Genomic DNA, 17,597 nt, shown 5'->3' with positions numbered 1-17,597 from the left:
TTTTAGGTGGGTTGGCAGCTCCTTAAGGAAGGGTGAGGCAGGTTTCATTGCAGGTTTTTACAGACTGACACCCTTGAAGCTATGAGTAACATCCTCCCACGCCATGTTGGAGTGATTTCTCTGCTCAGCCATCTGCAATAAAGCAAAAATATTCCTAAAAACATATTTAGACCGAGGCCTCCGTCACGTCGGCAGTGGACGATGCGACCTGGCTGGTGCCTGAATGAAACATAAACAGCTTTAATACCGGCCTGTTACGCTGGCCTAACACTGTTCTCTATCAGCACAGGAGGAATGCATCAAATTTATACGCTCAGAGAAACTGCACACCCATCTGCCTGCAGTATAATGTGCCAGGAGATGCTATGATATACCCCGACTCTCAGCAAAACACAAAATGCAGCCCTGCATACACACACATCGTCTTGTGACAGTACGTGGATAAATTGTGCCATTAAATATGATTGAGGGGTTTTCCGTCTCTCTCTCAATCTCTTCCTGTCTGTGTCTCGCTCAGAATGAGGCATGCACAGGAAACACCTACAGATGGGTAATTTAAGGGCCGCACACCCTCTCACACACTCCACCAGAAGGCACTCTTAGATAGGTCACTATTACTCTCGCTAGATTGAACTTGGCACTTATGCCTTTGGAGGAGAATCCCCGGAGTCGTGTGTGTGTGTGTGTGTGTGTGTGTGTGTGTGTGTGTGTGTGTGTGTGTGTGTGTGTGTGTGTCGGACAAAGCAAGTCATTTTTAATCCACTAATATGTGATGTACATGTGGCCTCCTGGTGGCGGGCTAAAGCTCAAATCCAGCTGACAACCTTTCCTACATTTTGCCCACCAGTGTTTTATATTACTTCCTGTCACTCTCCATTTCATTATTATTCTAGGGAAGGGGAAAAAAGGGAGCTAAACTTCTTAAAAAGAGGACCAAAAAATCCCCCCAACTTGCATGTGAAAAGGCGCTGTTGCTGAGTAAAGAGGCTGAGCTGAAAGCACTTAGAGTCTGCCAGCTGTCTGTCGTTCTGTTTTCGCTGTGTTTATCTTTGTTCCTAATTGTAAACAGACAATGAGTACACTCCAGAGAAGCTATAGGGTAATTATCAATTCTTATTCAAGCTCAAAGTCTAGTGCAACCCATGCATACCTAAGAGATCTATTGGCATTCTATTCATCAGGTCGAGCACGTATTCCTGCCACTTGTCCTTACGCTCATGCACCATCTTGTCTTGCTTTGCAGAAAGAGGAGCACTTTCTGAACATTACTAGGCATCATGACTGATGATTTCAAAGAGTGTAGCACAGTTTGACTATAACTCTTTTCTGCCATAGGCGATTAGACATATAAGGCCTTGTGCACCTTGTGTTATAACGCAACCAATCTCTGCTCTTTCTGGAAAACTGGTCATAAAGTCATTCACCAATAAAATGGAGGCAAAAACATCACTAAATAAGGGCAATTTATGCAAGCAAGCATGTAAAGGATAGAAATCAGATGTTTCCTACAAACTCACTTTTATTTTAGAACACTTACTGTTTGCCATTAAGCAACGAGAAACCTCGGGACAAACCTGCCAGCAAAAAAACACAGCTGGTGCAAATCTCAAAATCGAAAATTAAGCTTTTATTTTTTTAATCTTTTTATTTTTTTTAAGTTCCAAGTAAATTACATGCACCACATGTCATTGCAACACTAATTTCTGCTGCAGGCAGAGCACTCAGACTGTTGCAACAGATGCAAACTGTGGTGCAACTAATACGAAAGTGGAAAACGTAGACAACATTGAGCTTTTGTAACACTCGTACCTTTACACATTTTGGGTTCGTGTGAGGTATTCCTTTTTTAAAAAAAAAAATCATTTTAGATTCTCATTGATGTCACATATTGTTACGTGTTTTGAGTAATTTGCAACACACACAAAGAAAGACTCACAGAGGGGGAAAAAAATGGAGGATGTCACCCATCATGAAAATCCCATGTTCAGATGATGAATGGCTCTTGATACCCAAAGTAATCACCAAACCCTGGCCGTAGGTTCCTGATTTATTCATTAATACTTTCATACCTGTCCCTCTCCATTAGCTTTCAGAGCCTTTGATCCGAGAAGGATCAAAAAGAAATCCCTCTTTGCCTCGACTGAACTCCTCATCCAGACGATCACATCTTTGGTCTTTGCGTTTCCTTCACCACTGGGCTTATTTTCTTTACAAACATTTTCTTTCTACAATGATTTTTGACACGGTAACAACCACAATTTGTCAGAAACTTCAGCTCACAGTGATGCAGTGTGATACTTTCTAATTACCTCCCATTAACCTCCAGTAAACACGCTTAATCACAACAGTTCATCTGTGGTTTTCTTCAGCATGAGGTGCTACTGCTAATGGTAATTCTGGAGGTGTTTAACGCAGTAAAAACAGCAGAGGTGAAACCTTTTTGGCTAATTTGTTGATTAGGCGACCCACAGAAAATTATTGGCATAATTACTGTGATAATCAATTAATTGCTTCAGTAATTATGCAGGTTAAATGGCTGGATATTTGCTGGTTTGAGTGGCTGAATTGTTAGAATTTGGTCGGTTAGTTCAGAATGGGGCTTCTGGAAGTGTATCACTCCCAAATCTCAGTTTCCTGCATTGGCTTTCAGTAAAATACAGAACTGAATTCAAAATATCGCCAATCGTTTATAAATCACTAGACGGCTAGGGCTCTAAATCTATATCTGAGAGTTTAATGGACACAAAGTTGGTCTCTAAGATCTGCAAGATCCCAGTCACCTAGAAGGTTCACAGATCTGAACCTAAACAGGGCGATAAGGTGTTTTGCCTCTATGCTGCTCAACGCTGGAACCAACTACCCACTGAGGTCACATCATCTCCAACACTAGCTATTTTTAAAAAGAAGATAAAACAGCTTTATCCAGGACTACTTTACTCCAGTGTTAATTTTGTCGAAGAATAATTAGTTTATATTTTAGTCATCATCTAATTCACAAGGACAGAAACTGTGATGAAATGTATTGGACGCGTTCTTCAATAAATAAAAACAATATGAAAATGTTCTGGAGAGACGAGATCCAATGAGAACTGAATAGGTTGTGTAGAAAGGCGGGACGAGTTTGCACGTGATCCAATCAGAAGTAATCTCCTTGTCCAGTAAGGTCAGAAGGGCACATTTGATCTGATGGTAGGGCTAGCTCCCACACTCCCTGTTTCTCATAATGACGCGACAAAATGTCAGCGCTAGGTGGAAGAGAAGAGGAGACATATGGACGCATTTTGCATTGTAGTAAAAACAAGATAAACTTTCACACTTTTAACTTTTAGTCTGCTGAATCTTTAGATTTGAAAATTTTACATTTAGTCTATAATAACCTAAAATGATCTAATAATTTAAATTATGATTAAAACTAAATCAAGATGAACACTGCTTTTAACTAACCAGATTGCTGTACCATCATCATTATTAATTTGATTATTTTGGTGTTACTCCATCTCTTCTTTTATTTTTCATTTTAATTTTGTCTCATAAGGCACCTTGAATGACTGTAGTGTTTGAAAGGTGCTAAATATACATTATAAACTTGCCTTGCCTCATTATATATGATAGCTGATTTTCAGTATTGTGTGACTTCAGACTGTTAGACGTCAGCTAGTGTAATATAAACTACACGTAGGTGTGCGTAAAACAAATTGCCCATATTTTTTAAAAATGAGTCATTTTCTCTTCCATGTCAGAGGGGTATTGTTAACGAAAGCCAAAGTTTAGACTGCATGTCTGAAAACTCTCATTAAAAAAAGAAGGCACGGCTCCATTTATTGACACCCTTTGTCAAACAGCTTCTCACCGTCTTCCATATGTTCCTTAAATAAAACATCAGTGAAATTTTTACTTTTTAATAAACAGCCAGGGTTCATTGGTGCATTCCTGTCACGTCTGTTCACAGTCTCTTTATGCATAAATGAGAATTTTAATGGAACAGAACGTAGCTTATTTCTTGTTTTCTGCTGTTACTCAGCTCATTCTGCCGTTTAATCACAGGTGCCAGTATTTCTGGGGGCGCCTTTGGCTGGTGTAAAGCTAGGTATGAGAACAGTGCGGACGCTCTGAAGTCATCTCTGCTGCTCAAACAAAAGCTCATCTCTGAACTTCCCTCTGCGTGACTCCTACGCTCTCTGACCCGCCTGCATCTCCCACACTCTTCCTCTGCTCCAACAAATAGACTGACGCACATACTCAGACACACACATGCACATAATGCAATATAACAGAGAATAATGCAAGGCCACTGTGTTTTTGTGCGTGTACGTTTGTCTGAAAGCATCACAAATTGTCAAAACCTTCCCGTGTGTAATGCATCCAATGCACTGCTGTTCTTATCTGGCGTTTCTGTGAGACATACAGTATTTATTTCAGGTTATCTGGGATTTGTATTTATTATGCCTTTCCAAGACGGTTTCAGCCAAAACATTGCATTACTGGATTGTTTCAGGGCCACATAGCCTCCTACAATAGCTTGCATAGAGAATAAATGGATATATCTTGGAACAACATGTGTCTTGAAACCAACATATCTAGTTCCTGACCTTCCTGGTGTATGTAGAAAGCAGTGTTTACTTCATTAACCCTCTCTCTATATGTGTGTGTGTGTGTAATTTGATCACATGTGATTGGTGCGGTGTCTAAACAGCCCACAATCTGTCATCAGATTTGATTCACATGCCGTTAAATCCTGTCTGCTGTACTGAAACATGTGCCCTTTACCCTTTATTTTTTGACTAAGTGATAAAAGGGAAAGCAGAAGAGGGAGGTGAAATTAAAATTTTAGCCACGCTGTGAATGGTAAAATAACTAATCTAGGCCTTTAAGGGAAAACATATAACCAGCTAGTTGAAAGTTTACGTTGTACTAGCTGAGTAGTTCTACCGCCAGCTCCTGGTTTTGTTGTGATAGCTTAGATTTGATCTCAGTTCAGGCAAATAGTGAGCATGCTTATCATCACCAGGTGTAAACAGTGCTACAGTTCAGTACAGTCTGTACTTTTTGAAGTTTTGAGGTCACAGCTCGGCACAATTTTCAGGAAAGCATCACAAACAAAGAAACTCAAAGAGCACCTCGATCAAAACGCCGACTGAAAGACTGAAGCCAATCAAAGACTAACACAAACATGATGAAAATCTAAATAATATGGCATCTCATCATTAAACAAATTAAACTAGACGGGCACTCAAATGTTATTGATTTATCTGGCAAATTTACAGAACGTTATCTGTAATGGGCTTTTGCTACACCTCTGCACTTTCATGAAAATCAGCCTGGCAGTTTTTGCATAATCCTGCTGGCAGATGAACACAAACCAACCAACAGCAGAGTTAAATTTACCATCAAGACAAAATTCTAATATACATCAACACCGCCTTACTTTTTGTCAACACTGATCTATCTGTTTTGAATAAACTTTATTAGAGATGTTGCTTGATTAAAATTAACTGGAGCCTTGATGCTTCTGTTCGAGGTAAGTTAGCACATTATACACGACAGAGTTTCTGCTGCTGTCATTCGTTTTGCGCTCAGTTGTTTACTACAGTGACTTTAGTCATGCTACCATGAGTCAGGAAGCGCACGTATTTATGTTCAAATAAAGCTCTTTTAGCCCAGTTGAACTCTAAACAGCATATCTCATCTTTATGTAATGAACTTCAAGAATCTGAGTCAGTTTGGGACTCTTTGATGTTTCGAAGCATCAACGTTCAACCCCTACACAAGATTCGAAGCGCTGCATGAGCATTGTATAGCTGAAAGACGACAACATTTCCAAAATGGAACTCGCTCTCTAGATTTTCTTTTATGTGGATATTATCTTTTATAATCAAAACTCTTAAAAACAAGGAATTGGATTTGATTAAGGTGATGCAGATAACAAGTTAATACCTGATTAATGCATGTGGTTTTTCAATTAGCAGCTTTTTCTAATCAACGCTGTTTTTTTTTTTTTGTTTTTTTTGTTAGCCTGGGACAAATATTTGCACATATGTGCTTCTGGCATGAACAACATGAGGGATCTGTACAGTACGATTGGTTATTCTGACTTCTAAAGAAGGAGCTCAGATCAGAGTTATAGATTTTTGTCATCATCAGTTTGACTGTTTACATCTAAATGAGCTTTGTGTTCTCCTCCTCGTGTTAAGAGAAGATAAAATGTGCCGTAATCATCAGTAAATTATCCTGGGTGCTGTCTCAGTCTGAGTCTCTGTAAAGCTGTTCAGGGCAGGGTTATGAAATCATTGTTTCGGGGGCGGGTTAAACTCTAAATCTGGCTACAAGTGCAGTATTTCCCACACATGTGGTGTGACTACAAAACACTAATGTGCAGATATATGTGGAAGGCCATATATAGCAGACAACACTCTTCTGTTGGGTTGTTCTGTTTATTAGTTAAAGAAAGTGCATGTTTTAGTCCCACAGACTGTACCATTACATAAGCTTTTAAACTGCTGACAGGTGATGTGAATAACATCGATCATCTCACTAATAATAGTTTGCTGGTGTTTGTGGATGATGCCACCCACCAAGCACCAAGCACAACATCATGTGGTCCACCATACCATAAAGACTGCACGCTAGCAGGTCAAAGAATACCACAAACATCCCAAGGCATGCTCAGATAGTAAGATCTGCAGTAGGCCCAGGCATCACAGCACACCGCCAGAGGTCCCATGACTGGGGCCTGATGGGTCAGAGCTGGTTTAGAGAGGGAGCGAAGGGGACTTGCACAATATTAGACATTTACTTTTAATCTTGTAGCTGTCAGTATTGGTATATCAGCAAAAATACTGAGCTCTGTACTGTTTTTTTCCCCCCATTTGTATTCAATGACAAGACAATTTCCGCTCTTGCTGATCAATAAAGCCCAATTTGATCTGGTTCAGTTCATCTGGTTCATCAGTTTAACTTAACCATTTACCATCCTGAGACAGCAAAAGGTTTAACATAAATAAATAAATATATAAATGAACTGTCATGAAAAGGCCACAAGCCAGCGCCGGTCAGCATGGACATCATCCATTTACTCCAATTGGGTATTGATTTGGACGGGTACCAATTCCAGTATTGAATCATTAATAAAAGGAAATGTTAACAGCATGCCAGAGTCACTCAATTATTTACATTTTGCCGTGAAACATTAATGCTGAACGTCATGATTTTAGGCTTGGAAACAAATCGACGGACAGCGGTTAATAGCGATGTAAATCTCAGTAGATGTAAGCCACAGTGCTGTAATAAAGACGATAAAGGTCGGATTTAAAAAAAATAAATACAGAATCAGAGATCATCAAAGTAGGCATGTTAGATGTGATGGTATAATAGCCCCAGGACAGCAGACATATTACTGAGATACATGAAGCAGAGTTTTGCCACAGGGAACCGACCCAGTGCCTTGAACGTGAGCGTGCAATCACTCAGTGGTAAACTGAACAAAGTGCCACCAGGGAAATAACGTCACTCCTGATCAAAACTGTGGGTAGTTACAACCCCCAAGGTCATACTGCTGGGGTTTTATATTTAACAGTACAGAATACACTGACTGCATATTGCACAGTCTAACAAGGACGGAGTAAAGTTTGAAGGAAAATATATTACATCAACAATTAAAAGAAAAGAAAAGACTGCATGTAATATTAACCTACTAAGACCTGAACTCTTCCACAGCATGCATTTTTAATTTCTCTTTGATATTTGGGCGTATTGGGCCCGATGAATGTAAAAACAAAGAATTACCAGATTTTTTTTTTTTTTACCTTAATTTTGTTTTTAAGAAAATAAGAGCCACATATGAGGATATTTGTTTAAAATTTCGATAGAACAGTAGCAGTATAATGTCCTCGTAAGTGGATATCAGGCCCATGTAGAGCAAAATTGAGTATTTTGGTCTAAATAACCCAAAACGTGATGTCCACATATGTGGACGCCAGGTCCTAGGAGGTTAATGGAGTTGGAAAGCCAACAGAAGATTGTAGCTCTGCAGTTCTTCCCATCCATGTGAAACCACTCAGAGCCTTTCATGTGATTGTTGCGGTCATGCTTTGCTCTGATAATCCCGCCTTCTCAGCGCCACGCAGAAGACAGACAAAGTTACTGGTGGAAAGCTGAGTGTTTACCAGCTAAAGGCTCAGATGTTTCCCACCCTGCTGACTAAAGGTGAACCAGAAGAAGAGGGAATTTTGGACCTAAACTCATCAGTTGGCCAGAAATCAAGTAAATGCTCATGTTACTTGGTGTGTTTCTTTAATACACTCTATTCACCCAGTAAGTTTTTTGTTCATTTCTTCAAACTTGTTGCTGTGCCCTCAGTGTGACCTGGAAAAATATGTTAATTCTAAAAAAGCAGACTTGTTGTTTTCCGGTAAATCTAATTAGCTTTATACAAATTCCCCACTGAGCCTCAACTTAATAAAGGTCTGCTAGAAAAGCCTCCACTTTAAACAGTTAATATTCAGTGGGATAACATCTAATACCCCATGTGTTGTTTTAAAGCAGGCTCTAGGATCATACTTTTTAATAATGTGTTTTATTTACCCAATAGTAGCATCAGCAACCCGATGGCACAGCTTAGTCAACATTGCTGATACAAGACTAAAAGCTGCTTTAACATTAATCTGTCTGGAGCAATTCTTTGAGTTCAATTAGGGCTACAGAAGTGTTAACAAAAGACACATGCTGTGCAGAGCGCACTGGCATTAACATATCTTTTAACACATGTGCTGCTGAAATTTTAACAAATCCTTGGCTGAGTTTGAGGATTTGGAACAGCTAAATGTAGTTTTGGAGGTGAAAGCAGGGTCTCTTGATAGGTTGAATGATGCCTGTAGCAGATTTCAGGGAAATGAAGAATGCTGCCATTCAGGCATGGGGATGATACTAATGTCTGCCAGGCTGAGGATGCACATCTGTTCCCAGGTTTTAGATTTGAATGTTTTTTTCCTGTAATTTCCCAGTCTAAAGTGTTTTTTTTCCTCCAACCCCTTGGTTTATTGTGCTTTTCAAATGGGGGGTTATATAAGCAGCGCTCCCCTAGTGCTTTCAGATGGGTGAATAAGAGGAGATCAAAAGGGAGGCGATAGAGGAAGAGTGTCTGCTGCCTTCACCTCGTCTTTATTCTCGCCACATTCTGCCAATGCAGTTCCTTCTAACTGCATGACTTGCCCTGGATTCTCTTTCTCTCTGCCTCTCTAGGACATTACACTTTAATCTCATGTTCTGTGCTTCTCTCTCTCTCTCTTTCTCCCCCTTTGCCTGTCACTGGCCTCTTTGCCTCTCACTCCCTCTCCTTGTTCCCCTTCCATCACTTCATCCATCCATCTATCCATCTCTCCCTTTCTTCTTTAATCCCATGTTCAACTGCTCTGGCCCCGAGAATCTCATTCTAATCTGGCTGTCTCGATATGACTGCTAATCCCGTACTGTACATGCACATGGGTGTGCATGCGCAGATGTACGTTTATGTTTGCACCCAGTTAGAGATGTTAGTTAGTTTTAATGAGACGAGTTACATGACGCAACATTTTGATTGTGTGTTTTAGTCTGCTTGGTGTCCTGCGCATCATGGAGCATCAAAGCACAGAGAGCCTTGAGAGACACTGAGTGTGTGTGTGTGTGTGTGTGTGTGTGGGGGGGGGGGGGGGGGGGGGGGGGGTGAAGGAGATGTAGACGTTGTCATGTAAGAAGGGCATGCCTGTTGGGAGACTTGGCCTTTCTGAAACACACACACACACACACACACACACACACACACACACACACACACACACACACACACACACACACACACACACACACACACATAAGCGCAGACACACACACAACAGCTCACATGGGGAATGCAGGGAGGGAACAGGAAAGAGCGATAGGAGGGATGAGAGAAAACATACAAGCGGGAATTCTTTCTCTTTACAAAGTATAATCTATGGCTTTAATCTCCCTCTGCCTGTTAACTCTCCGAAGCCCTGCTTCTCAAATCTCGGACTTTTTTTCTACTTGTCTGCAAAAAGCTTGGTCCAGCAGGTAGCTGCACAGATGAACACACACGCAAACACACATTTATATAAACGAGGGCAGGCGTACGTATTTGCAACACGGAGGGAGTCTAAAGCTGGTTGGCATCAACATGTAACCACGATGACAGACTGACAGCACTGAACGAAGCGTTTCCTCTGCAAACGCAGTCACCAACACGAACCACATCATACCTTTTGTTGCCCCTTTTTCCGCCTCTCTGGTGCTCGCTCCCCTCAGGGCATCCTTGTCCTATCATCCCCCTCAAGTTAACAGATTATTTCTGGGTGTCCGGTAAGTCCCGGCCAGCGGTCTCTACAGCCGGGGCGAGCGCGCCGCAGAGGAACGGGGACGCTCGGTCTGTCCGCACCGAAGCTCCGCGATGTGCACGAGTTATCTCCCACCCTGTTGTTTCACTCTGAGCTCCGCTGTGGTTAATGTGTTTGGAGTGTGTGTGTGTGTGTATGTGGAAGAGAGAGAGAGAGAGAGTGTGTGTGTGTGTGCCAGAGAAGGGCTAACCTCGAATAAAGTCCAGTTTTTCCCTCTCCAGCGTCCTTTCGCTCTCACTTCTCGCTGTCAGCCAACAACCAAACGTCAACTTCGCTACTTCAACTCCAAAACGGCATGTCATAACGTTAATACTACACAGTCTCTTCCTCTCTCTCTCTCACTCTTTCTCCTCAAAAGAGGTCCGTGTCTCTCCCTCAGCGCAAAACAGCGGCAATAGGTGCGACTAATCTCTATTTCCACCTCGCTTTGTCCCCCAAGTCCTCAGGGCGCCTCCGTCTTTTTAAATAAACCAACTGTGTTCAGTAACGGTTTGACAGGTGTCGCCTCCAGCGCACGTTGTGTCCTCCTCCTCCTTCGCCTCCTCTTCTTCATCATCTAGAGCCGAGACTGCGCGTGATGTTGTTTTCTGTTGGGGTGTGTGTGTGTGTGTGTGTGTGTGTGTGGAGGGGGGGTACTCTTTACAGCGTACAGCGGCTCTCTGAGCTCCGTTACAGGGGTTCAGGAGGTCGCAACGGTCCAGCAATTACCGACAACTCACCACGCATTAGAGTGACAGGTGCACAGACACACACCCACGCACACACTCACACACAGGCTACACAAAGCACCGGAGACTTTAGCTGTTGGGGCTTTGGGGGCCCCCTTAGATGGAAAATGAGTGGATTAAAGCCCTCGAGGAAAAGGAAGGAGAAAGGTTTCTCACACTTGAGAAAATGAAGTAATACATATTATTTATATAAGTCTGAGTTTTAATTTGACCCTAATCATAAACATAGAGTCACTGGCATCATAGTGACTGTGAATCAGCTCGGGGTTAAATTGATTCTGATGTGTTTTCTGACTCTGTGACCAGTGAGTTTTATTTTCCTAAGAGGCACACCTCACAATTAATTTGCATTTATTACCTTTGCGCTGTTTGCTCACTGAGGAGTCGCCACAGCTTAGGCTTTTATTGAATGCGAACACAGCAATTTTAAATGTTGCTTTCCCTGACAGAAGTTGGTCATGCCAGACCGAGGTGCAAACATTGGCACACCTCTGTCCTCTTCAATCACAATCATTTGCACACAGAGCATCTGTACAGGGCCTGTGTGGGCCCCTTGGGGCTCCAGGTGCAGGTGCAGCTACACCACCAGCACCCTCTGGCGCTGTTCCAGAGATGCGGTAGTAGGACTTAGTCTGATTCATTTTGAAAGACTCTCATAGTCAGACTCACGGAAACAATCAGAGGGACTGGGGCAGATTTCCCTAGCAGTTATTTTATCTGCTTAAAAAATGTTATTTTAGAGTGTGTCTGCTCTAATCTACCACTGTGTCATACTGTATATTTGACCCACACAGTGCAACCCTGAAAAACGTCTTGATTTCCATAATACTATTATTATATGTTTTTAATGTCATCTCGTGAGACTGTGTACCCGAACACTGACGTTCTTAATCAATACACGAGTCCATCACAGTGAGCCATTGCTAACCAAACCTTGACACCCATCATGGCCACACAAACGCCAAAAAAACCCAATTTTACCCTCACATTAGTAAAAGTCTAATCATAACATAAGTACTACTAAATTAATTATTTGGAAAAGTGTAAGTTGTGTTTTTCTGCCTGTGAGAACAAAACCGTTTACAATCAAAATCTCTGTGCAGGAGGCGCTAACAGAAACCAATCAGGAAATGAGCAAACGAACGTGCCGTGAAACTATCAGTTGCTAGGGAACAATGAGTATTCCCTGACCGATTGCAAGTGGTTACTGGACGTTACTGGCTGTTGCTGTTGAATTGATTTCTAACCCATATTCATGTAGGCCAAAAGACCGGTCAGTGACCTCATGGTTACCACTGGTATTTTGTATTCCAGACCAGTTGTTAAATGATTGCAGGAGGTTGCTGATTGTCGCTAAAAGAAAGACCTATATGGTCCTGCATCGGAAACCTTGTGATTGCAGCATAATTTGTATTGAAGATGCCAACTTGTCTGCAAACAGTTGCCAAGTGGTTGTGAAAGTACAATGCAAACTGCAAATGGACGATATTTGCCTTCAAAGTAAATGTTTGGCATTTTGAAACACATTGATGTAATAAGGTACAACTTTTATTTTGAATGCAAAGTGTTTCAGTCGAGTGTTTGCAGACCTGTCGGCGTCTTTAATGGAAACCATGAGCAGTTGCCAAGTTGCAATCTGATATGCAACCAAAGCAGCTATACCCGAGAACAACTGTCAATCGCCCACAATCAGTCGACTTATTAGATGACACACATTTATCGTAGAAACCAGAGGTTGTCAGAGGATCACCGACTGGTCTCTAGGCTTGTGTGGCTGAATTTGTGTAGACCCCTGAAGGTATTTATCCATAATAGATATTATAGCGTCATCATAATCTAGCAACCATATATCAGCAGGCTTTAGCATTTATGCACTTGTAACACTTTATAAAACAGTTGATCATTCTAATTCAATTACATCTAATTTAGCAAATATTATTAAATACTTCATATGTCTAAATTGTCATGCTTACAGTGTCAGTATCACTTACATCATGTGATATGATAATTTATGAAGTCAAGTGTACTATAATTATGGAGTGTAGCAGTCTCTAGTAATGGTCGTACTTATATATTCCTTCTGTTTGTGCTCTAAATGAGGCAGTGGGACGTGATGCTGGATAATTATTGCTTAGCTATTTAAGTAGTCTGGTACTATAATAATGCTAACATTTGACATTTTATGCAGTTTTATTTATTTTTCCACATATAGTATAAGCAAAATATTAGGATAAAGGAAAGTGTACAATATTGTAAGTCCACTTGTGGATAGACGCGTTGTGTATGTTTGAAACATCCACATTTAGCAATCCAGTTCTATATATTCTTCCCCCTGTCTTAATACAACAGGGTAATGTTGACTGATTTATCATTCTCATTCTGTTTTATATTGTCATATAAAGGAGCTTGAACCTGACTTGAGAACCTGAAGTACAATACAGTTCAGTTCAGTTCATCCTGCTATATTTACAAAGATTACCCTTGATTTTATTGATCTACATCAGGGTGTTTCTTATTGTGTTTTTTTCCCTCCCATTTTTGTTGAAAATGTTCTTAAATAGAGGGAACTTATTACAATCAGGTTACTATTTTTTCTGTTTGTATTATGGCATTTGTAATAAGAAAAATTGAGTTATTCCTGCAGGAACTATTACTGTGTCTGTGTTAAATCACTGTAATTTATGGTGGATTTATCCCTCGTGGTATCTGTTTAACACCCCCGTTCAGGCAATTATTGTCTTAAGTAAAAGTAGGTTAAAGGATTAGCTGCATGTTCCCCTTCAAATATTAAAAAAACAAAAAAGTTGTAGCCACAAATGGCAAACAAAATGGCCCAGATTATACCAAAACAAATGATACACAATCATTTCAACTCACTGATATGTAGATTTAGCATGATTGATGAAATTGCTCTCTGCATAATAAAAATTGCATTAGCAGCTGCTTAATGCTTAATACTTAAAATTTGAATATTATCTATATTTACCAGTGCAATTTCTGCACCAATAATTGTTGGTTTGTTGTGCAATATTGTGGTCATTCTGCACTGGCTTAGCCAATCAATACTTAAATGCTCATCTCTGATTGTTTAGACCACAAAAAGCAAAACAAACCACTCTTCTTCTTCAGGCTTCCCTCAGTCTCATTGTACAGACTTTGCATTGCCTCCTGCGTGACACATTTGCATGTTGGTTATATTCAGAATGGGTTCCCTGTATGTTCATGCTAATAGCAGTGATGGCAAGCTCAGTAATTTTCTGAGAGCACTACTAAAGATGATATCAGCCTGTCAAGTCAGACAAAGCCTTGAGCCAGTATTATCTACTGTGCAATAATTTTAATCTAAAGGGGACCATAATTTATAAAAAATAACATTGTGCTGTATTACATAAGATTTGACACTAGTGAATGACACGAGAAACACGTGAGCAAAGTGTTTGCTGAGGTTATATATAAGAAGTTGGGAAGCTTTTCATAGACCTCTAGTATCGCCCCTGCTGGCCATTAGAAAAAATAATATTTAAGGCATTTCCACATTGGCCTCACTTTTCAGTAAGAGGCTACATCTCTTCAGTAGAGATTAAAATATAAAATATTGAATTTAGTAATTAAGCATTTATGGTATAAAATAGTGTAAAATGATAACAAATGGCTTTGTGCAAACTGGAAAAAGCCCAAATTTATGATTTACTTGCACAGTCTCACCAGAAGCAAGAAAGCAAAACTGGATCAACAGATGTTCTCTTAATTAATTCAAAGATCATTTTAGAATGATAAAATATAAATATTTTGCCAAGCATGCAATGCACTCTCTATGGTAAAGGCAAAAAAGAGCTTTCTCTGCATCATTTATCTTCGCCTGTTGTTAATGTTGCCTCACTGATTGCAGGCATTTGAATTTCTACTATAAAGTTGTTGAGGAAGTACGCGGGCTGTTGCCAGCCGTTATAGTAACTGTAGTCGGAGGAGGATTTACGACAAAAAAATGTAAAGTACCCTTAAATACTTCTACCCTTCAGCTGGCCATTTCCCCAATGCATTACTGCTCATTTGCATAAAGTTGAACTCTGGTCAACTTCCTCCGTTTCCAAGTAGCCTGAGAAACCTGCTCTTGTCACGCTTCATCTTATCATTAATTTAAAGTTACCAGTTCTTCATGTCATATCGCCACTGCAAGTGTGAACTATGGTAAGAATGCACAAGCAATTAGCAGTGTTGGGATCCTCACTTATAAATCTATGTTAACACTACATCAGTGCGTACAAATGCACGTTTTGGAGTAAGGTGTTTGTTACACACAGGTGGGAACAAGACTTTGTGAAGCTTAAAAACATATTTCTAGTAAGTAAGGTTTGCCAAGAGGCCAAGGAAAGCCTATAAAGCAGCGTAAACACAGGTGCAAGAAAAGGAAACACAATAACACTATTTCTTTTAACCCAGTTTGCTTGCATTACTTGTTTAACTCAGTTTAGGTTATAGTCCACCTGTACTGATGCTCAGGGTGGAGCAGGACAAGTTAAAAAAATAGATTATTAACGATTACTTAATACAACAGTTGGAGTGTTTGTCATTAAAGGCAAATCCTCTTATGTTATTAATTACAAGATCAGATTGTTTTATGTTAAATTTGTCTTCCTCGGTTTAAAAGGTGATGGTAAAGAATCAAATCTGCATTTATCCTGCAACGTAGCTCAGGCTTTGTCCTCTCTGACACAGGGACAGCAGCAAACTGATTGACATTCTCAAGTGGTCCAAATAAATGATGGCTAGAAATTAAATGACTGAAAGCGCTATAATGGTGTTTAGGACAAGTGGGTAGGAGAGAGAGAGGCAAGCGGGAGAGGGAGGAATACACAAACAGGTTGCACTGGGGCCTGGGGAATAGGAGGGAGAAGCCAGGGAGAAAGGAGAAAAAAAACTAAAATAAGATGGAAGGCCATTTAAAGGAAAGACACACACTGGCAAAGCTGGTTTAACACAGGGCTACAAAGTAAATGTTACCCTGTTTTCATCATTATCATCATTACCTCCGATTTCTAACACAGTCCCACAGAGAGAGAGAAACATTCACACACACTCATAAACGCGCAGGTGATTAAACACAGTGAGCCAAACACAAAACGAGAGCCCATTGCCTCTCCTTAGTCTCACTTTTACAGCCAAATTCTTTCACCACCACCTCCTCTCTCTGGCCAGGTTTTAAGGCATGTAGCTCCTGTCCTTCACTGATGCATCAATCAGGCCTCTTTCTCCCCCTTTCTCTGATTACTTACCTCCCAAGAAAGAAGAAGAACTACACTCCATCTTGTTGTTTTATGTTCCCGGCAAATTTAGCCCTGTGTCTCCCTTCTCCACCCTCAGGTCTCTTTCACTTTGTCTCTGTCTCTCTCACTCACTCACCTCCATCATCCCCTCCCTCCCTCACGCTCTCTCCCCCCTCCTCCCCGAGCCTTTCCTCTGTCCCCTGACACCTCGCACTCCCCTCCTCCACCCCATTCTCCACTCCCTCCCTGTCAACCCTCCCTCCTCCCGTCTCTTTCCTTTTGTATGTAGTTGTATAACTTATCACCCTGATCCCTTTCGTGCGCGATAATTGGTGTGTCTCTGCAGCAGATGCCAGCGCGTGTTATTTGGCGGCTAAGCATTAGCTCTTCCAATTAGTCATCTAATACCAGTGAGAAAAAGAAACTCTTGGCCTCTGCGCTTTCAGCACCACAGGAGCAGAGAATTGTGTGTGTGTGTGTGTGTGTGTTTGTGTTTGCTCATGCAACAACTGTGGCCAGCTCGTGCACACACAGTTACACTGTATCCACATACGACCGGGCAGAGGGTACACGTGGGTTTTAACAGATGGCGAAACACTTTCCCTCGAGTATCGACATTACTCTCTCTCTTTCGCCCTTACTCCTTCTAATTAACTAGGTTTCAGTAACAAACCTTTGGGCTTTGCCATCACCATGGTTACCCAAACACTGACTGTCTGGATTTGTATATGTGTGTATCTGTGACTGCTTGAAAGGGTGGTGTATGCGCATGCACGTCTTGGTGTTCAAACCCCTTTTCCTCCTGCACCCTTCTGCGTATGTGTTTGTGTGCCTGTGTGCTTCCACGTATGTGAGCGTGTGTGTGTCCACGTCTCTGCAACTGCGTGATTGTGCATGCACATGGGTATTTTGGTTGCTTTGATGCCTTTGTTCCCCCCACAAGGGAAAACAAAGGCATCAGACCAGAGGCTGGTTCAGACTCAAGCACCTATGTATCTACACAGAGAATAACAGGATTATATGGGATAACTGAAAATGTGTCAAAGATTTATACATTTATACATTTTTCATGTAAGACTATCTTAATAATTATATAATTCAATGAATAAAGATTACAAGTTGAGATTTTTTTTAAATGGTGAGATGAAATGAAAATCATTTTTGCATTTGTGACAGGAAGGTACAAGGTGAATTTGAATTTGAACTTGGCTCCCCTTCTT

The 17,597-nt window shown here is 40.9% G+C and overlaps 2 protein-coding genes across 4 annotated transcripts in view; one reads left to right on the top strand and one right to left on the bottom strand.

Annotated features, from left to right (window-relative positions):
- flrt1b (fibronectin leucine rich transmembrane protein 1b) overlaps positions 1-16,479 on the bottom strand; it is a 37,875-nt gene extending 21,396 nt beyond the window's left edge. Inside the window, exon 1 of one of the 3 annotated variants that reach the window (XM_080901672.1) lies at positions 16,387-16,479. The gene's annotated coding sequence lies outside the window, so the exon portion shown is untranslated. Of the gene's footprint in view, positions 1-10,250; positions 10,555-10,575; positions 10,930-16,386 lie in introns of those variants that run through there. The other 2 variants (XM_080901671.1, XM_080901670.1) reach the window with 2 other exon arrangements.
- Positions 1-17,597, top strand: part of macrod1 (mono-ADP ribosylhydrolase 1) — a 148,942-nt gene that overhangs the window by 57,377 nt on the left and 73,968 nt on the right. The gene's annotated exons all lie outside the window — the stretch shown is intronic.

Source organism: Rhamphochromis sp. 'chilingali' (assembly GCF_963969265.1).
Source record: "Rhamphochromis sp. 'chilingali' genome assembly, chromosome: 13".
Lineage (NCBI taxonomy): Eukaryota > Metazoa > Chordata > Actinopteri > Cichliformes > Cichlidae > Rhamphochromis > Rhamphochromis sp. 'chilingali'.
The sequence above is the reverse complement of the archived record's forward strand: the minus strand, read 5'-3'. Positions and strand labels throughout refer to the sequence as shown.